Genomic DNA, 16,774 nt, shown 5'->3' with positions numbered 1-16,774 from the left:
ATCTGCTCTGATGTCTGTTGGACTCTCCCCTCAGTGGACTCAGAGGGCATGAATCAAACGCTAACCAACCGTGAAATCCAAGTCCAGCCGTTTCCATGGGTTTCGGGAAGCATTCGGGATGCAGACCTCAGCGCAGCTCTGGATGCTTCCTGTACGCGAGCTTTTCCTGACACAGATGCATTTTCCAAAGTCCACGCCACAACTCTGCGTGAAGATATTAACAGACGCTTCAAGGAAAAGACTAAGTAGTGGCCTAAAACATTTGGGAAATGACGTGTTAAACGAAATAAAACCGCCTCCCTCGCTGTGGGACATGTGTTCCCCTGACATGTTGGCACGCATCGGGAAACCCTAAGAGAGAGAAATGGGTGGCATCACCCTAACACACACACAACCACAGGGTCTCTTTCTCCCAGAGCATCTCACAGGCCCGTTGTCCTGTGGGCCATGTGTCAGGACCTCCTCACTGAGCCGCGTGGATGAGAACCGGTCCTCCCTAGTTGACAAGTGAGCTTGTTGGCCTCAGAGGAAGCCCTCAGGGGTGAGTGGAAGTGTCCACTCACATCCCTATCTCCAAATACTCAGTACTTTAGCAAAGTGATTCATGCATCGACGCCCAGTTGTGGCATTCGGGGAGGGACACAAGACTTGGAGACACGGAGGCCTGGAAGGGTCTGATGTCTCATGCAAGAGAGAGAGAAGGAGGATGGAAAGGAGGGGAAGTTTCAAGAGACGCCTTCGCAAGCTATTTGAGTGGGAATGGAACTGGTGTGGGAAGTGAAGATGGCATGGGGCCGAGCATGAGGCATGGCTACCATCCACTGACCCAGAGAACACGAGCGATGGATTGGATCCTCGGCGAGCGGGCAAGCTGCGTTCTGAAGTTGCTGAGTTTGACATATTTTGAACTGTCAGGGGTATGGAACATCCAGGCAGGAGAGAAAATGATTTGCAGGTGAGAGCGTACTGAAAGTGGATGAACCCACAAAAGGCACAGAACCCCCAAAATGGCCCCACCTAGACAGTGGGGCCTCCTGCTGCCCCAGGACACACATTCCAAGAAGATGAGCATCAAAAGGGTGTGTGGGGGCCGGCCCGGTGGCACAGTGGTTAAGTTTGTACGTTCCACTTTGGCAGCCCCGGGTTAACCAGTTGGGATCCAGGGTGTGGACATGGCACCGCTTGGCAAGCCATGCTGTGGTAGGCGTCCCACACATAAAATAGAGGAAGATGGGCACGGATGTTAGCTCAGGGCCAGTCTTCCTCAGCAAAAAGAGGAGGATTGGCAGCAGATGTTAGCTCAGGGCTAATCTTCCTCAAAAAAAAAAACAAAAACCACGGGTGTGTGGTCATCCTTCTTTGTGGCCACATCACGTGGGCATCAGGCAGCTTTCTCAGCCCACTACCTGCTCATGCAAGTCTGGGAAATGAGGGCCAGTTACAGCCTCATTGGGCAAAAGCAGTCCAGGCTTTTGGTCTGTCTGGCAGTAGAATTCCCTTGAAAAGTGAGTGGCTTTCAATCGTTTGCTCCCAGTGATCCCAAGGGTCAGCAGCCAAAGCAGGCGGCTTCCCAGGGTCTCCTCAAGCACGAGGTTGTTCTTTGCTCTGTCGCTCCCGTGTCCTGCCGGCTCTGTGAGAGGACCTCGCTCTCCATCTCGCCTCCCCCAAGAGGCTGAGGCTTTTTCTTTTTCCACCGACAAGTCCTACTTTGTCATTCAAAGCCTTTTCGAATTTTATTTCTGATTGTTTGGATCTAGAAGCAGTGAGTTTTTCCAACATTTCAAGAGCTCACATTATTGGACTGTTTCCATTTTCTGCTATTTCTATTTGAAAATTGGCAAATTCCTTGCTGGGCTCCCCTCTCTCTCGTTATGCTTTGCTAAAGCACGAGGGAAACGCATGTACTCTGACCCTGGAACACCCCCAGAGCAGGTCTTTCTGAAGGTTACTGAGCAGCAGGACCACCTGACGGGCTCGTTGGACAAGGGCCTCTGGAACCCACCTCAGGATTTCTGACGCCGCAGGTCTGGGGCGGGGCTCCGACAATCTGCATCTCAACAAGTGAGGCTGAAGCTGCCCGTCTGGGTGCCCTCCTACCCCCACTCTTAGAGCTCTGGCTTCCCAGTAGTTTCAGAAAACAGTTCTGCCACATATTTGTCACTGTGTGACGTGGGTCAAAACTGGTTTCCAGACGGCTTTCTGCCAAGCCATGTTTCAGGGACCAGGGTCCCTCCCTTGTGTCTCATGACTACCCAACCCAACACACATGGCGCTCGAGGTCATTGGGGTCAGCTGATCCAAGCCACGGAAGGGAAGGAACGTAGAGTTGGGCACCTGGGGCTTTAGAAGTCAGCGAATGTCACTGTCGCCATGTCCGTGGCCCAGATGTGGCCGTGGGGCCACAGCTACCTGCAAAGGAGGTGCAGACTCAGAAACGAGCCTGTGCACCCAGGATGACAGGCAGGGCATGAGCATCCATCCTGTCTCTGCGGCAGGGGCAGGGGACCAGGGAGACCTTTGAGGAGGCTAACGCGATGCCCCAGAGGAGGTGGAGGCGTGGGGACAGGCTCACAGACGCAGAGTAGGAGGGCCCGGCTGGGCTCAGGACTCGCTCTCACACAACGCCGGCAGGGTCTGCTGGAGAGTCAGATGTGGGGAGTGAGAGGAAGAGGGCAGTCAGACATGAACTGACACCTGGGGACTCAGCAAGAGGAGAAACACAAGCTTAACGAGTGGCGTCCACAGCTATCTTGTTCCTTCTACCTCCATCCCCTGGTGCGCAAGCCCTGGCAGGAGCTTATTAACACCCGCTAAAAGAATGAAGGAGCGGAGGCCGGTCCACAGGAACCTGCCGTTGCCTCAAGAACAACGAGGGGGGAGAAGTGAGTTCAACAAGGCACGGGAGGAGCTTCACCACTTTCAAACCAGGCTCCAGCTCCCATCCGTCACAGAGGCATCCCTGTCTATGATAACTATTCTAAAATCACTCAAAGAAGCAGAAATGAATCTTTTCCCGGTAGAAAAGTGAGCCCCGTGATCCGTGGGACAGCATTTCCGGAGGGAAGAGGCGGCCGTCATCGCATCATCCGTGGCGCCTGAAATGCCGGTTCAAACACCAACCCGGGAGCAAACGCCCTTGCAGACGAGGAGTTGGCTGCGGACGAACCCTCAGGGAGGTCCCCTATCGTGCGAACCTCCACGCATGGCCATGATATTCAGCAAAAACAGGACAAACAATTCAGCACGTCTCATCTGACCTGGAACGGTCGTCGACGAGCAGGAGCACGGTCTCCCGGGACTCGAGACGCCAGCGGAGCTGCCCCCATGGGCGGGAACGTTCCCACAGCAGAGATGCGTCCTGAGTCCTGCTTCTCAGGGTCGGGTTTGGGTGGGAGCCTTCGCCCCCCTGGTGCCGGTGTCAGTCTCGTCTGCAGCGGGGGGTCCCCCAGGACGGCATCTTTATCCTCTCAATGGGCTCTCCTGTGGCTAATAACTGAGACCTGAGTAATTGCCAAGGTTGCTGGAAATAATCAACCACATGTGCATGTGTCGGCAAATGTTTTCTGCCTGAAAGAAGCTCACAAACACTTACCCCCAACCCCAGCCTCGGGGACCGTGGACGATGGGAAACCCTCCTGCTGGCGTTGGGTCTCCATTCCATTTTGCAGGTGAAACATTGTGTTTTTATCTCTTTATTTCCTTAAGATCTTGAACTTTTAGGAAAGTGCTTTTCATTACTTTACCCACCACAAGTTGTCACCACGTGGATCTCTCCCCACAGAGGACAGTGTGGTGGCTCTGTCCAGAGTCCCCTGTCTTTCCTGCCCTCGCCCAGGGGACACGTGGCCTGAGCTGGAGCACTGGGCTCCCTCCCCTGCGGCTTTGAGTCCAGAGTGAGATGAGAGTGGATAGGAAGCCCAGTGGGGGTGCTCTGTCAGGCCCCTGGACCCCGAGCTCCCTGCATCTGTCCCACCTGAGCCTGCTCCACATCCTGCTGGCAGTGGACCACATGCCACCACCATCCTCCCAGCACCGTGCCCTTTCCTCAAGTCCTACTCTAGGCATGTTTTCTGTGGCTTGCAGCCAAAACTCACACGCTCACAGAGCTCTGCAGATCAACCATCTCAGACAACCGAGGCAATGAGAGGAACCAAACCCCAAAGGACAGAACAAGGGCACTTAAGGAAAAAAATAAGTCACCCCCAAAGGAAGACCTCAGACGCAGCGAATGCAGGGAAAAGAGGGTCCAGGCTGGGAACAGGAGGAATCTTCCTCATGATTCCAAACGGCTCGTGTAGAGTGAAGCCGGACCTGGCCTCAACGTCCCCAGGTCGTTCCTAGTCCCAGAATCCTGTCCATCAGCCTTGGAGCGGACGTGTGGAAATGTGAGCCACCGGCTTCGAGGATCCCTCACGTCTCATGAACTGATGACTGAGCAGGAGATCGACTATCTTCTTGTTACTCACCTGGAACATAAGTTTTGGTCGCAATGGTTCACTTTGATATGAAGACCATGCTTATACCAGCTTTATCTTAAAGGGCATCTTTTCAAGTCAGGAAACACCGGTTTCCAGTAACATCCGTGGAAATGTGCATGCAGGGCACACATTCTGGTGTTGCGCTATTTTACGTTGCTACTGGACATCTGTAGGGGGCCCTAAATTCTCACAATGGAAATATTCATGTCCCTACACATAGAGACTTCTAGAAGCCTCGGGTGCTCTGGCCCTGCTGGTCAGCAGGACGTGCCGCAGAGATGCTGTTCGCAGCCATCAGAAGAGGACCACTGGAGCTACACTAACGATGCTGTGAGGACCTGGACTACCGAGGCATTCTGGGAGGGGTGAGGCAGGGAGCTCCCAGCCTCACTGGGCACCAAGGATGGGCGCTTGAAGGCCACTGCTTGCAACTTTGGGTGTCAATAGCAGGGAGAGGCTGCAGCATCCAGCAGAAGATGCCAGGACTGCTGGGAGCACAGCCTTCTCTGAGAAACAAATACAGCCCCAAAAGGACAAAGGTGGCATGGGGTGTTGAGGAAATGGCCTTGGTGTTCTGCAGACCTGGGCTTCCTTCCGGCACTGCCAGCTCCCAGCAAGTCCTTCAGGGAGTTGGGGCCTCCGTGTGGTCATTTGTGGAGAAGGAGGATGGCAGACAAGGGCAGGATGTCACTCCTGCTGCATCTCCTGTGCTCGGCTGTGCAAGGTGCAGGTGACAACAGTAGAACCCGCCCCATCTCTGAGGGCTGCAGCTGATGTGCTCTGAGCACCGGGCAACCCTCCGGGTGTGTTTAACGCACGGTGGTCATTGTCATTATATCCACCCCGCCTGCTGATTGCCTCACGCCCACATAACTGCCTAGCCGCGGACAATGGCCATTATCTCACTCCATAACTGACTTGACACGTTCATAGCCTGGGTGACGATTCTCCTGTCGACCTCCTCCCACCGCCCACCGCCTCCCTCTTCTGAGCCCAGTAATGACCGTGTTCACGCGTCATTTAAGGATGGGCTCCTCTAAAAAGGATGCTTCTGGCTCTAGATCTTGTCTCATCTTTGTCCTTCAGGAGCCTGTGTCTGCTGCCAAGGGCGTGCAAGTCACAGACCTCCCAGGCCAGATGCCTCAGTGGCGCTCAAGTGTGAAACGCGCTTCATTGCGAAATCGAAGAAGCATTTTGGAGAGTCACGGAGGTCACCCAGTGCCATTGCTGCCGCCGTGGCCTGCAGGGGCCGCACGTCTGAGGCCATTTGCACAGCTGTCCATTTTCAAGCAACATCTCGGAAGTCCCAGGTCAGAGTTGGTGCCTCATGGTAGAGGGTGACCTGTGAGCTAGTCTTCAGGAGAAGATGGGTCCTTTATTTGCAACGGTTTAGATTTTGCAGCTTTGGAGGCAACCAGATGGTGCAGCAGGTGAAATCTAGGTAAAGAGAGTGTGCACACAGCAGCAGACAGCCCTGGAGGGTGGGTGCAGTGTTTCCAAGGTGTGAGGCCAATGCTGTTCCTGTTCTTGGCTCAAGTGACACTTGATTGGCAACGGCAGATGCACCAAGCCACCTATGGCCTCCCTCCTTCCTCACTTCATCTTCTTTTCCTCTCTTCTGCAGGAGAGCTGGGTGCCTAAGGGAGCCAGAGGTAAGGTGGACAGAGGAGGCTGCTACCCTCCTCATGACGCATCCTCTGCTCCCACATTTGTGGAAAGAGGACAATGATGGCCTCACCTCTTGGTTCAGGGTGAGGATTAAGCAAGTTAATGCAGGTAAAGAGCTTAAAAGCTTAAAATGCTAGTATGTAGAAGTGGTATGTGCTTGCAATCATTGTCATCTTCGGGTGCAGACAACCCCACGCCCACCACCACAACTGGCTGGAGTTGTGATGATTAAAAACACCAAATCACATCAGAGAAGTATGATCCTATCGTAAGAGTGGCCACACGTGTAGATTGTAGCTTTGGGTTCTACTTCACAAGTTCTCTAACTTTGCTGGTAATGCACAGATCCTGAACAAATGGAAAACCTCCAATGTGACTGAGGTGAACCCGTTGGCTCCCCTCTCCTGCTGGAAAATCCCTAAGAAACACCTGTTGGAGACGTTTCTGGGGTCTCTGCTGCTGTGTAGTGACAATGGGCCTGGACCCTGGAGCCAGGCTGCCTGAGGCTCAATTCCTCATCCCCCACCAGCTGTTGGGCCCCAGGTACCCTCCTCAGCCTCAGTCTCGATGACTGTCGAGTGGATTGATAACGGGTCCCGTGTTATGGTGGTGTTGGGAGAACTGAGTGAGTTGAGGAGAAGACAGTGAAGGGTTTTGAGCAGTGCCTGTCACCCGGCAGCACCATATAAATGTTAGATGCTGTTATTACTATTACAAACGGAAATTTACAGGCAAGATTCGGCATGGCCGTGGAACTTTCCTGTCAGCCCCATCTAAAACTCCAGGGGTGAAACAGAATTGTGAAATGAGCTGAGGGCTGCTCCCAGGCCGCCCTGCTTCCAGGCCAGCGCCCCACCTGCCGCCCGCGTCCCTCCCCTCACATGGGAGGTCTGGCGGCCTTGCCTCCCTGCCTGCAGCTGGAGACGGAGCTGTGGAAGACCACAGCCCCCTGGGCCCCGTGCGATCCAGCAGGAGCAGGTGATGGCCGAACCCCTGACCTGGACTGGGCAAGTGGAAAGTTTAATTTCCATGAACTCATGAGCCCCAGAGTCCTTGCACATCGGGGCAGGTGGGAGGGGAGAGGCGGCAGTGTTGGGGCCCCCAGTCCCTCTGCAACCTGAGCTGCCCCCAGATCTGTTTTCATATATGGAGCTTCAAGATGGGATGTGGTTTGCTTAAAGAAAGGGCTCTGTCACTTAGAGCTGGCCTCTCCCGTGTGAGGTGGGGCTGCGTGGAGCACCAGGCCCTGAGGAGGGGGCTGGAGTTCTGGCCCCGTCAACTCAGCACAGAGGAACTGAACATACGCAGGACCCTGCAGGAGGCGCTGAAGATGTGAGTCGTGAGCTCCAGCCTTGATTTCAAGGAGCTCAAGAGTTGCTGGGAGGCAGGAGGGACTACCCGACATGAAGTGAGAGGAACCTGCTGGGGTCACAGGACAAGGGAGGGCGTGGGGAGCACGCACTGGGGCTGACCTTTGAAGGCGGGGGCTCTCACATGAGGAGGGGGCTACAGGCAGAGGGATGACTGTCCAGGGGAGAATGGTTGGATCCTGGCCTAAGGACCAAGTGCTGCAGGCGGGTGGGCCAGCCACAAGGTGGGTCTGGCATCTGTGATCAGCTCCAGGACGTCCCAAGTTTTCCTCCCTTTGGCACACCTAGAAACAACTGTCTGGGGCTCTGGGATAAACCAGAGGATGTGGGAGCATCTATATGGGCAAGGTGAAAGAAAACTCACTCCTTTTTCTTTATATTATGAAGCATGAAAGAAAAGGAGAACATCAAACATTAGGAGATCTTTAAATGCTGACTTTGAGCAACACTTCCAACAGAAATCTCTTCCAACTTTGAATGAAAATTTTAGGGCGTTCTCACAAATATCACTCCTCTGCATTGGGGTCCATAAATAAATTGGCTACAGGAATCTCTTGACTCAGAATTTTTCACGAATCCTTCTGATAATCACCATTGGTTGGAAAACAACCGCAGTCCTTGTTCCCAAAAGCAGACAAGTCATTGCTTCTTCCTCTAACAGACTGAAGCTCCTCTCTTGTCATTAAACAAAGCTGGAAAAATTGCCCTCATTAAAATGGACTTCAGGTGTGCGAGCAGTCTGTGAATTTAACTTTTTCTTTTCTCTCATTGACACAGGCAGTTGAAACTTTTTACGATAATGCGCGAGGATTTCTAATTCAATGGAACTTTAAAATTCGAGTAGTTCAAAACAATGAAACTTCCACAAGAACACGCAGGTGTTTCTCTTCTATTTTGTTCTCTAGGATTCAAACGATGGCGCCACCTGCACATGACTGGAAAGCCATCTTTAACGTCACTCTCCCAAAGGTGACTTTTTGCTTTTCATTTGCAAACTTTGTGACTACACGTTAAAATATCTCAATTACATGCACTTCGGTATTCAAACATGTCAGTTAAGTAAACAATTTTTGGAAGACAATACGACCCTAAACAAATGTGCAAAGTAAGAATGACTCACAAAAAAGATTTTTTTTTTCATTCTTTCTTTTTCTGAAAAACATTCAGTAAAACTTCCTTGGGCAGTGGGACATCTCATAAGGAATTTCAGAATGGTCTAGAGATTCCATTTCTTCTCTTAAAGCCAAAAATGGATGGACCAATAATGGCTTGGATTTTACTAATTCAGCTTTTCCACAACACCGGTAGTGTGGAAATTAGACCTACAGGAAGATCTTTGTGTGCATTACTTGAATGTTGGGATTTCCAGAACAAACTCTGAGGGGAAGCCTCACAGGTTCCTCTCATTGCGTCTCCGGGATGATGCAGGCGGGGTTTCCATCCACGTCGTTTGTTTCAAACCCTACTTTGAATGTTTATTCAGCTGTTTGCTTCGGTTCTGCCTTCAGGACAAATTACGTTCTTCCAAGAATTTCTCTTAGGGGATTCTAACCATTACTAATGTCTATACACAGAGTCATCCGTCTGTAACAAAAGCTTTTTGATTCAATGATCTTCTGGATCAGTATTGTCTGCACGTCATCTGATGTGCATCACTCAATAGTAATAAACAAAAAAGACACCCTTTCTATTCTCTTCGCCTCATTGGTTTCAAACACAGTAACAATTCTACAATTGTGTGAGTAGTTTGCGCTACTAAACAGATGACTTCCTTTCTAGCTTCTTAAATTCAATTTGATAATCTCGCGACTAATCCTTTTAAAATAACTTTATTTCTTATTTCAGGCTTGCAAACACCTTAAAAGTTCACTCTGTTCTGCGCACAGTAGGTGATTTATAGTAACGTGGCAAGAGTTCGCTCCTTTTCACAACTTTTTCATACAAATCAAACATTCATTCTGAGGGAGCCCCAGTCCAGAGAGAATCCTCTTTGTGTGGCCAAATATGTGACCTTAGACCCTAGCTGCAGTTTGCATTTGTTTTGTTAGCTTGATTACTTTCCTTCTTTAATCAAAAAGTTGTTCATTGGGGTGAAAAATAAATATTGATAATTATTAAACGGATTTAAATGTAAAGTATTCCAGGTTACTCTTGGACTTTTTAATATCAGGAAATTGATTTTTTTCAATAAGAAATTGAGTCATTTGCATCCTTAAGAATGGTCTAAAACAAAATGCATTAAAATTTGTAAAATTAAGCATATTGTAAACAAATTAGTAATTATGAAAATATTAACGTCCACTTAATTGATAATTAAAACCTGAAAATTCACAAAATATATATTATTTACATTCATATGTAATCAAAACATGTTGATAAATTGATTTTCTGATTGTATAAAAGCTTACTGGTACCCTGTAATAAACCAATTTAATTTTTTGTCCTCAGACATCAACACTACTTTAAAATCTCTTAATAAAACAATAATCCATTAAGAAATTCCATCAAGAATAAATAAGTGGCTAATTTTAATATCAAAAGCTAAAAGATGGAAGGTGGAAAGGAAGGTAGGAAGGAAAGAAGAACCATAAGGAAATTCTATATAAAACACCTAAGATCAGAAAGCAATACAAATAATAATAACAAATAAATGCTTTACTACTATATCATGGTAAAAATATAAAAGAAAATTAAGCCAAAGTCAGAACTAAGTATTTTATACAGGATGCACATTTAAAACCAACCTTGCTGATGGCAGAAACTTAATGACCCAAGTCATCCCTGTCAGAGACGACTCTATGGGAAGATGAAGGGCAGAAAGGGCAATGAATAATGTCTTATCACCAAATAACTGACCCCTGGACTCAAACGGGACACAGAGAGCCAGGCAGATGGGGTCAACTCTAATTTTAACAGTTGAGAATTTGGAATGGTTTTTAAAAACAAATATAAAAATTTTGACATTGTAAATATTTACCGCCATTAAAATCTCATGGCACACCTGTGGCCCATTCATGGCAGCAAAATGTGCAAGCACGGCCACCCCCCACCCCCTCCCCGCAAAGCTCTGCTCCAGGTGATGTTATCTAATTATTTTGAAGCTGGCGCACAGCAATGGGAGAGTGGTGCTTTTGAAAGACAAGTTTCTGAAGTCATCATAACAAATGGACTCAGGAGACAGACTGAAAGAGGAGCAAGGGAGCAGCCTGAGATGTTTGCACCTGCCTGTGAGAGCAGACACAGACTCCAACAGGGGCCGTAAGGCAGGAAAGTGGACGGGATGGAGGTGAGCCTTAGGACAAAGCTGCCTGGGGTGATTTTGAGTGTCTCTAGCTTGGTGAATGGATGGATGATGGGGCCACTGAGGAAGGAAACCCAAACAGAGGTTGGCTGGAGATGACAATGAGTCAGTTTACAAGGTCAGTTTGAACTGCTTATGGAGTTGACAGATGGGAATATTAGGGAAATGAAAATAAGAATTGATTTGTACATCAGCAGGACGTACTTGATCTTTGAACACATCTCTTGGATGTTGTACAGGAAAAAATTATGCACTGAACACTTGCTAAAATGGCAAGAGAGATTTTATTTGAGCTACTGCAGTAGGGAGAGAGCTTAGTATAGAACCGGGCTCAACTCCGAATACAGCAAAAACAGCTGGGGACTTACAGCTCCTGAGCAGAGCGAGGGGGTTGGCAGATGGGAAATTACCAAGAGGAGACATCAAGGGTGGGAGGTTCTTGCAGAAGTGACTCAGCAGGATTATTTTCTAAAACGGGGCTAGGCAGGCTGAAGGCTGGGCAGCAGGCTGAGGGTGAGGCCTAGTGGAGCAGGGCCTCAGAGGAGCCTCGCTAAAGTTTGGTCAAGGAGGGAGCCTTTTTCAGTGTGGTCTCCTGGGGCTCCTGAGCAAGTTCTGAGCTGAGCACGTCTCTTGACCTCATCATCCCATCTGTAAGACTGAGGAAATGCCACGTGAGAAATCACCACGTGAGGAAATGTCACATGAGGAATTGCCACGTGAGGAAATACCACATGAGGAAATGCCACATGAGGAAATGCCATGTGAGGAATCGCCACATGAGGAAATGCCACGTGAGGAAGTGCCACACGACAAAACACCACACAAGGAAATGCCACATGAGGAATCACCACGTGAGGAATCGCCATGTGAGGAAATGCCACGTGAGGAATCGCCATATGACGAAACACCACACGAGGAAACACCACATGAGGAAACACCACACGAGGAAACACCACACGAGGAAACGCCACATGAGGAATCGCCACATGAGGAAATGCCACGTGAGGAATTGCCACGTGAGGAATCGCCACATGAGGAAACACCACACGAGGAATCGCCATGTGAGGAAATGCCACGTGAGGAATCGCCATATGACGAAACACCACATGAGGAATCACCACATGAGGAAACACCACACGAGGAAACACCACACAAGGAAACGCCACATGAGGAATCGCCACATGAGGAAATGCCACATGAGGAATTGCCACGTGAGGAATCGCCATGTGAGGAATCGCCACACGAGGAAACACCACACGAGGAATCGCCATGTGAGGAAATGCCACATGAGGAATTGCCACGTGAGGAATCACCACCTACCTACTGAAGTCAAGGGCCTGGACCAGTGTCTCTTTACCTTAGAAATGCCTCCTAAGTCAGGCTTTGTAGCATATATTTTAACTTAATGACAAAAAAAGGCCATTTAATAACTTCTAAGAGGCTGTAAGATACGTGGCATGAGACACTGTGTCTGCTGAAACCTCCTGTAGGAACCGACAGGGAAACACGGATTGCCAATAGCCAAGACACGAGGCTCCCTCATACTGTCCGACTTGACCAGGACCCTCAGTGAGCACCGGATTTACTGTGGAAGATGAACAGACGTGACGTTAGCAGAGGCTACAGGTGGCTTGCAGAGTTTGCCTGACACCTTGCACTTCTGCACTTGCCACGGGAAGAGCCGATACAGGTGCCTGCTGGTCCCACCATGAGGGGACACCACCCATGAGCCAATGGTGTTGGGGTTGTTTGGTAGCATTATCTCAACAAAGTATCATGTGAGCACCATTGCCTTTCCAAAATTTCTTCTGCCTTTTCTATTTCCTTATGATTCACAACCGACAAAAAAATTATCACTAGCTTGAGATAAGAATTAAAATATGTGCCACACGTTCTACGATGAGTCAAATAATTTGCCTATGGTTTGTATCGTTTCAAAGGCTGACATGGTTTCCCTCACGTCCGGGATTCATGGCCATCTGTGCAACGGGTGTCTGGGACTGGGAACTCTGTCGTATGCAATGAAGGCCATACAATGTAGATTCAACACTCAGCTTCACGGCATTCTGCATCGATTATTACATTCTGAGACTCCTGAACTTTCCATGAAGTAAAACCCATCCATTTGTCTCCCTCCTCTATTTCCAGTCCTTGAAATAGCTGATTTCAAAGGTGTTTGTCTAAGATAAAGACAAATAGATACAAAGATCCAGTACAAATTCCAGGGAATTCCTGAGAAACCTCATAACATTTGAAACTGTTGAGGCAAAAGAAAAATATGCAGTAAGTGGTGGTTTTCTCTGAAACAGCACAGCAGACATGACATCACATGTGGGGAGAAGATTAACATTTAGGCAAGATGGACACAAAGGCCCCTCAGCCGTGCTGACGGACCGCACGCTATGATAGCGTGCCGCCTGTGGTTCTGACGCAGCCTGTGCGGGCGGCTTGCTCCTGCCATCCAAGCCCCACCATCTCCTGCCTGGATGTCATCGGTCACCCCTAAGCATCAAGGGCTGCAGATACTAGAAAGAAGGACAGGAGAGGGAGGAGGTAAGTTTTCGTACAGACAGGAGAGCAAGGCCTCAGAGAACATGTGGATGACAACGGGAGCGTTCCAACTAAGAAAGGCATTTGTGGGACAGAGGAGAAAAAGAGATGTACAAACATGTCTATCCAGAACCATTTTGTGAGCAAACCAAAAGCACAAGAAATGCAGAAAGCAGACCCCATGTGCCACCGACCACAGTGATGTCTGAGCAGGGGGAGTGAGAGTGGGGGTACCAGCACCATAATTAGGAAGCTCACAACGCCCCTATCCAGACAGGTCCCTCCCGCCATCTGATTTCTATTGTCATCGGTCTGTTTGAATTATTCTAGAACTTCATGTAATTTGGGTCACAGATTGTGGAGTCTTTTCTGCCTGGCTTCTTCCACCCAGCATAGCAGCTGGAGATCCATCCACGTTATTGGGTATATCAGAAGTCTGCGCCTCTTTATTGATGAGAGGTACCCCGCTGTGTGTGCACACCGCGGTCTGTCCGCTTTCCTGATGATGGACGTCCGGGCTAGTTCTGGCTTTTGGTGCTGTGACTGACGCCTCCGCGAACATTCTCATGCGAAGGGTTCTGTGGACGCATCTATTCTTTCTCCTACATAAACGTCTAGAAGTGGAATTTCTGGGACATGTGTTTACGTATGCTTAATGTATGTCTAACTTTTTAAGAAACTGCCAAACATATTTCCGAGCTCTACCGTTTACACTCTACCAGAGTATTTGAGAGTCATGGATGAACACCACCCCTGCCAACATGTGTACTGTCAACCTCTTACGTTGCTGATGTTGTAGTGAGGGTGCAGAAGTCTCTCATTGTGGCTTTAATGTCCATTTCCCTAATGATTAATGATATTGAGAAATTTTTCCTCTCATGTCGCCATTCACGTATCTTCTTTCATGAGGTGCCTATGCAAATATTTTGTCCATTTTTGGTTGTCTTTTTATTACAAGTTATAGTCATTCCTTACGTTATCCAGATACAAGTCTTTTGTTGATATATGTACTGTAAATACTTTCTTCTATTCTGTGGTTTATTGATTTTTCCAAGGCTGTCTTTTGAAGAGCGAAATATTTTTTTTCTTCATTCAGAGAGAAAAATGGTTAACTTATTCATGCCCCCAAAAGTTTTTAAAGTATAGTTTGCTTTAAAACAATCATAGCAAACTGCATGGATTCATTCCATATCTTTGAAAGAACAATATTATTTTACTTACTTTGCTGATAAATAGAAGTCAGTATGGCTTCACTTAGGAAAGTTTTTATTTTCCTCTTTTCTCATCCATCTGTAATGTATTTAAGTAACTCGAGGCTTATTCACTGCAGAAAGAATGTGATTGACAAGCCCGGCCGGTCTGTCACAGAATCATGTGTGTGGCTCTCCAGGTCTGAAAACAGAGTCTCAGTTCTTTTTTTTTTGAGGAGTATCAGCCCTGAGCTAACTACTGCCAATCCTCTTCTTTTTGCTGAGGAAGACTGGCCCTGAGCCAACATCTGTGCCCATCTTCCTCTACTTTATATGTGGGACACTTGCCACAGCATGGCTTGCCAAGCAGTGCCATGTCCGCACCTGGGATCCGAACCAGCGAACCCTGGGCCACCGAGAAGCGGAACGTGCAAACTTAACTGCTGCGCCACCAGGCCGGCCCAAAATCTCAGTTCTTTAGTGAAAAGTGTAGCGTTTTCTTGATGGCTGGTGAATACCCATAAATTCCAGAAGCACAGTCCTTTCTGGATAATAGCGGGTGTTAGTTGGGCGTTCTGCGAAGATGTCACATGAAGAAGAGGCTGCAGGAGGAGAAGCGCGTGACACGATGGAGGGACCCGTCATGAAGGAACCGTGCTCAGGGAGGAGCTCCACAGGGAATCAACGCTGAGGAGTTGCCTGAAGAGCGGAGCGCTACACGCGAGTCCCACGTCAGATGAGGGTGACGTTAAAACCCAAGAGAGGCCAGGGCTCAAATGTGGAAACTGTCTTCACCGGATCCTGCATTTCAGAGAAGAAGGGCAATGTGGCACGCCCCCTTGCCCTGTTAAATTCTTGTAATTTTCCTTTTCTCTCCGCCAATGGCTTGTTTTGTTCCCCAGATGGGTAACTACGATTTGATTACATGGTGATTCATCTGGGAGCCTCTGTCTACGCACAGCTGCTACTGCAATTCAAATGACAAGGGACAACGGCCATGCAGGCCCCAGGAGGCAGGGCCATGCCTTCGTGGCACAGCCCTCCCAGCGGCCGGGGTGTCTGAGCAACACCACCTTCAGGCTCCCAGACTGCATGGCCGGCCCGGTGCACGTGGACTGCACCCACATGCTGCATTCAGAAGTGGACAGGAGTAGGCGAGGTCTCTCCTCTCACCACGATATTGATCAGTTTAGCCCCAACCGTGGGGTGAGATGTCTTCCTCCAGAGCCCTGCAAAGTGGACTGATGCTGATCTGGACAGGAACGTCCTGGGGGCTGTGTTGCTGGACTCCAGGAGCAGCAGCTTCCCTGGATCCTACATACGAAGGGTTACGTTGACCCCGTTTTCTAAGACTCAGAAGGGACGAGAGTATTTGTATGAAGAATATGACTTTGTATGATGCAACTTCAGAAAACCCACATCCAAGTCATCTGTTGGAGAAAAAAATGAAGTCTGGGATTGTCTCCCCTATGACCTCCCCGAGGCATCCTTGCTCCCACGGCTTCCTGGGAGAGACAGACCACTCTGGTCTCCGTCCCAGCACCACACACCTTTGCCAGCACACACATCTCTGCCTCACTGCTTTGAGTGGCCTGCCCTAAGCCTTCGAGTAAGTGACCATCTTTTCCACACAACTTCAATTTCCTCGCCATTAACTACAAAATCTCAGACCACCACCCTTGTTCCCAGTCAAGCACATGTCATTTCACTTCAGTATCATTCACTTTATTTCCATTCAATCCATGTTCTTCTGGAATCTTTGTTCTTTTATCACGTGCCTCACATGCCAGGAAAAGATAGGCATGAAATTGCATTTTTTTTTTCGGTGAGGAAGATTGGCCTGAGCTAATATCTGTGCCAATCTTCCTCCGTTTTGTATGTGGGATGCCGCCACAGCATGGCTTGATGAGCAGTGTGTAGGTTTGCACCTGGGATCCAAAGCCACAAACCCCGGGCTGCCGAAGCGGAGAGTGCAAACTTCACCACTGTGCCATCAGGCTGACTCCAGCATCGATTTATTTTTTAATCTTCTATTAAAAACCTCAGATAAACTACTGCACATGAAACAAGCAGATTTACCAGAGTTTGGGGTCAGTAAATGTGAGATACTTTCAGAGCTTGAGTCTCGCACCCCAAGAGACTTAGAAACCAAATGGCAAAGCAGACAACGCCCTTAACTGTCAATCGCTCACCCAGAAGAATTCCAACGAAACCAGC

General features: G+C 48.9%; 1 protein-coding gene across 14 annotated transcripts in view; it reads right to left on the bottom strand.

The window, feature by feature from the left end:
- The window catches only part of WDR27 (WD repeat domain 27), a 213,696-nt gene that overhangs the window by 21,766 nt on the left and 175,156 nt on the right, over positions 1-16,774 (bottom strand). The gene's annotated exons all lie outside the window — the stretch shown is intronic.

The sequence above is a fragment of the Equus caballus genome, chromosome 31 (genome assembly GCF_041296265.1).
Source record: "Equus caballus isolate H_3958 breed thoroughbred chromosome 31, TB-T2T, whole genome shotgun sequence".
NCBI classification, from domain to species: Eukaryota; Metazoa; Chordata; class Mammalia; order Perissodactyla; family Equidae; genus Equus; species Equus caballus.
Note: the sequence above shows the minus strand (reverse complement) of the source record. Positions and strands in the feature narration are given on the sequence as shown.